Source organism: Nicotiana attenuata, unplaced genomic scaffold (assembly GCF_001879085.1).
Source record: "Nicotiana attenuata strain UT unplaced genomic scaffold, NIATTr2, whole genome shotgun sequence".
Taxonomy (NCBI): Eukaryota; Viridiplantae; Streptophyta; class Magnoliopsida; order Solanales; family Solanaceae; genus Nicotiana; species Nicotiana attenuata.
In genome coordinates, this window is record NW_017671830.1 from 223,530 (window position 1) to 228,830 (window position 5,301).

Consider the following 5,301-nt stretch of genomic DNA (forward strand, 5'->3'; position numbering starts at 1 on the left):
GCCGGTTCATCTTGTGGTCTTCGGATCGAAGTCACAGGTTCTTTTCACTGCTCAAAAAGAAGAACAATTTCACTTGGACCCCGGAATGCCGACAAGTTTTGGAAGAGTTAAAACGATATCTTTCGAGCCCCCCGTTGCTTCATACTCCGAAAGTGGACGAATAACTCTACTTATATTTGGTTGTCTCACAAGTTGCGGTAAGTGGTGTCCTAGTTTGAGAAGAGCAAGGCACACAATTTCTTGTCTATTATGTTAGTAGGACTTTAGGTGAGGCCGAAACCCGGTACCCAGACTTAAAATGTAAAAACTCTTTTATAATGTCCTTGGGCATATCGAACGACGTCAAAATCTAGTACGGGGGCAACACCGTTCTCCTTATATTAGTATATGGTGCTGAAGCTCTGATCTCAGTCGAGGTCGGGGAAACTAGTGTCAGGTTTTGATACACAACGGAAGAATCAAATCACGAAACTATGAATACAAGCTCGAACTGTTAGATGAAAAACGGGAGGCCACCCTCGTTAAAATGGCAGCACAAAAGCAGCGCATTGAAAGATACTACAACCGAAAATCCGTTTACTTTTTTCAACAGATATATCATCATTCGCAGATCAAACGGGGCCATATTTTCCTTTTCTGTTAGTTCCCCTACCCCCCCCCCCTCCCTCCTTTTTCTTTTATAGTGTGATTCAAAAGTTTAATTGATATACCGATCAAGGTCAAGTTTTTTCATGAATCTTTGTTATACCAGTAATTAAAGAGAATACTCCCTCTGTTCCAGTTTATGTGAACCTATTTCCTTTTTGGTCCGTTCCAAAAAGAATGACCCCTTTCTAAATTTGGTAACAATTTAGTTTAAACTTACAATTCTACCCTTAATGAGAAGCTTTTATAACCACACAAATACGTTGGGCCCTTTTTAACTTGTTTAGGACCACAAATTCCAAAAGTCTTCATTTTTTCTTAATCTCCGTGCCCAGTCAAACATGTTCACATAAATTGGAACGGAGGGAGTAATTAACACTGGAAAATCTCTTTGCAAGTGGACGTACCGCAATGAAACAGAAATTAAACACAAAATTCGGAACCAAAGTTATTTACTTTATACCTGATATTTTTCCACTATCTTTGGGAGATAGGAGTGGAGCATGAGGTTTTAATGCATGCATAAAAAGGGTAAGACATGCATGCAATTGCATGACTGAGAATGACCTTTCTTCAGTTCCACGATAAATTTTGATATGATGGAGGTAGACAAATGAAAGATGTAATTACCAGAGTGAAAGAAGATGTTATAAAAAAACATTATACGATCACATCATTTACAAGATAATTACAATAAATGTACAAAAATAACATAATCAGATGCACTAATATACTATCACATGTTAAACTATACCGGCAATATAAAAAGTATCTTTTACACTTTTAATGTTATGACATTACATCTCTCTTTCTCTCTTTCAAGGACCGCCACTTTGAGAATCATAATGATAGTATTGCATTTCCTCAATCATTCTTGCATACACATGCTTCTCCATAGATTCCAAAGTGCATAAAAAAGATCATTTTCGATGGTCACAAATGCACTTTCTAATCCTAGCAACAACTTTACACATAGTTCCATCTCTCTCATTTCCCCTGGAAGCTGGAGGTAGAATCAAGTCAACCTACCTTTTTCTCTGAGCTTTCCTTTTCAATGCCTTCTCATTGTAGATATATCTCCCATCTCTGCATGATCTGTGGGTCATGAGTTCGAATCGTGGAATCATCAGCTATTGATGCTTGCATCGGAATAGACTGCCTACATCACACCACTTATTGTACGACCCATTCTCGGACCATGCATTAATAGGGGATATTTCGTGCACCCGACTGCCTTGTTTTTTCCTTCTTATTAGGAGACAGCCAGCACACAGTTTGGAAGAGAGATTGCTCGACAGACGGCTCTACTTTTTCTTAGAAATGCATTTTGCCTATTGGCTGTCCAGAAACCATTCGTTCTAGGTGTATATGTGTGAGTGCGTGTCCATACATAAAGATAGATGCTCTCTCCTCTCACATATATTAGTCGTTTTGATTTATTCAGGATATTTGATATTTTAGAAAAATAAGATATTACTCCCTCAGTTTACTTGACTTGATACATAGTTTAAGTAAATGCTACTCCATGTAGGAAGATATACTACTTCCTCCAGCTCAGAGAAACCATTCTTCATTTTGTACTCGGAGGTTTTGGTTTATGTCTTCTTTGTATGCTCTTCTCGTCTATTATAAAACTCCAAAAACTTATTAAACAAAATAATTTTTAAATTTTGATATGTGTCATGCTTTTTGAATAGATAATAAAAGGAAATAACACCACACAAAATGAGGGTGAGTACTTATTCCTTTCAACATTCAAATACGAGTTGAAGTCGATCACCAACGTTGGATCGATTTGAACAAAAAGTAAAAACTATACATTCATAGAGTTGGTCATTATATTAAAAGTGAGTTTTGATAGTGGTTGTTACAATCGAGGATATGCACGTTAACATATAACTTTTCTGAATCTTGTTTAAATGTAGAATTTTATGCGGGAATATTCTGCTAGCTAGAAACAAGTGGTTTATTGACTCAGTGTGAATGCCTATCCAATGCAACTTCTTTTTGCCATTTAAAGTAAAAAAAAGTAATAGTTCGAGACAGTTACGATGATTATAACTAAAAGTGTTTGAACCAGAAGACGTTCACTTTTTATAGCAATTGCATTTGGTTGCACTAAAGATAGTCAAATTAATAGCTTCTAAATATATATAAAAACATATGAAACAAAGGTTACTGATCCCTTTGCCCAATTTCTATGAACAGACTGTTTTAAAACCACTATGTTAATTTGTGCCCATTGTAATGTTTATCCCTAAGGAACCCTCCTATATCTTTTCTTTCGGGATCTATACACAAATAGCCGGCGGATTCACTATACTTTTTTAGCTCGTATATATAAATTATACTTTGATTATACACGATTAGTATATACAAATTATGCGTATATTCTACATCCGCTAACTATTTTTAGTCTAAGTGATTGAGCGGACCGCTATTTAAGTTAATTTTTCTTTCTTTTGTGCGTTTTGATTTATGTATGGGCTATAGTTTTCTTAGCACGTGCGCCATTTGAAGATTCCCAATAATTCTTCTTTTATCCATATCTTTAAAGGTGATACCTCTATTACTTTGTTGCACTTTCTTGGTGGATTTTCTAATTTTGGGTAATTTTTTACAAGAAGATATATTCAGTTGTTGTTTCCTTTGTATAGATAATGTCCAGTTCTTTCACATTACTACCCAAAGAAACCCTGAAATGAATCCTTATCTTTACTTTGTGTCTCCTTACTGTAAGAAAAATTTATGTTAAGAGAACTCTTACTTTTTATTATATATCGTTCTTGGCTTTTCCTGCATCTCTCACTTTACTTATCAATGTTTTTCTTTTTCTGTAATACTTATGAGTCTGTCCAATGTAGGTCCTTGACCATGTTCTGATCAGAAGCTGTTACTAGTTTGTTTATCTTGAAAATGGTAATTACAATTAAATTTGATTTTGTGGTTCTAAAATACGTAATTTATTTTTATGCTAGTTGTTAAGCAGTAGATGCTAAGTGTAAGACTAGAAAACAAAGTAAGAGCTTGAAGATAATGTGATACGCAAACCGAGTGACTGAGAATCGGGGCCTCGAGCTATATTATACGGGGCCTCGGGGTTGAGCTAAACGTTAGGCTGTGGACAGTCGACGGAGAACTAACAGTTCTAAGGGCCTTGATGAGGGCTCCTTATGATCAATAATGAGTAATAAATGAAGAACAATTAATGAAACACAGTAAATGTAAGCAATAAATGTAAGTAATAGGATCAAGAGAGAATATGCTTCAGTTAGAGAGTAGAGAATGTTCTTCTTCTTGTATTGAATATTGTGTGTTGCGTCTTTTACAAAATGATAAAGGTCCCCTTTATATATGAGGGGGAATCCCAACATAGTACAGATGCATATATTACAAGGATATAAGGCTCGTACAGCCATTTAATACCACGCTACGGGCTTGTACTAGCCCAATATACTTGGTCAGCTTTAAACAGGTGCCTTGGGAACTTCCTGTTTGTCCAACACAGCCATCGATTTGAGCTGCACCGAGGTCGAATATTGAGAACCCTCGGGGTCGAACCTCGAGCTGAGTCTCAACCCTTCTACGGACGGTCTTACGAAATGCCATAATGACCATAAAATTGGACTCTCCAGTTTTAGCCTTACACAGATAGTCCCCGCATTTCTTAGAATGAAAATGATAAGAAACGGTCTTGACCTTGACTTTCTTGAACATCTTGCGATGACGTCATGCTCATGACGTCAGCATTCCAAGTGACTAAAAATGTCCTCTCAGTCCATCTTCCCAGAAGCATCAATACACTGCCGGTTCATTCTCCAAAGGAGAGTGATATCGCCGCCGATCCGTTTCCCAAAAAGCATTGATTGCGCCTGTCTATATGTTTACCAAAGGCATTGATTGCGCCCTTGGTTACGCTACTGCCTTTCTCTAAATGGGAGATTTCTTGAGCCAAAATTCCATCCAGTCATTCTTCAACAGCCTTTAAACCTTTTCTTCTCTTCATACTCACCCAAACTCTATTTTCCATGGTTCAAGCTCGTGACTGTAAGGTCACACGGCATCAATTTCGACAATTTTGCCATGGCTCTTTTTCAGATCTTTTCCCCACTGAGTGGGATCGTACTGGTTTGTTGTTGCTGTTGTTGGCCCGAAATAATGAGAGAGGGGCGTCAAATTGTTCCCGCATCAGAGGATATGTGGACTGTGAACTGCTGCTCATCTCTCTTAACTTCAACCTGGTGTGGCGCTTCACTCCCTTTGCTTTCCCCGGAGTGAGGTGGCATCATCTATTAATCGTTGCATCCCACACCGGTGCAATATCTCAAGAAGTGGCTTCACAATAGTAGTGCTGACGAGACCCATACTAGCCAAAATTTTCACCAAGCCACCATTTTCCTGGCTTTAAAAGCTTTTGCTCTTTGATAGGCTATAGCCTTCTTCCTCATCTATTGCTGCTTCGGAGGAGATTCTCGAAGACGTCGCTCTAAAGATCGAAATGGGATCCTCGAGAAAATGGTCCTCGCAGATGTCGCTCCCTAGGATGTACCCGCGAGGGTAGATTAGACTTCTAGCTGTTATTTTTTGCTTCTTTATTCCGTGTAAGGACCCCTCGTGGGCTTTTGTAATCATCGTTTATTAATACAAAAATATTTT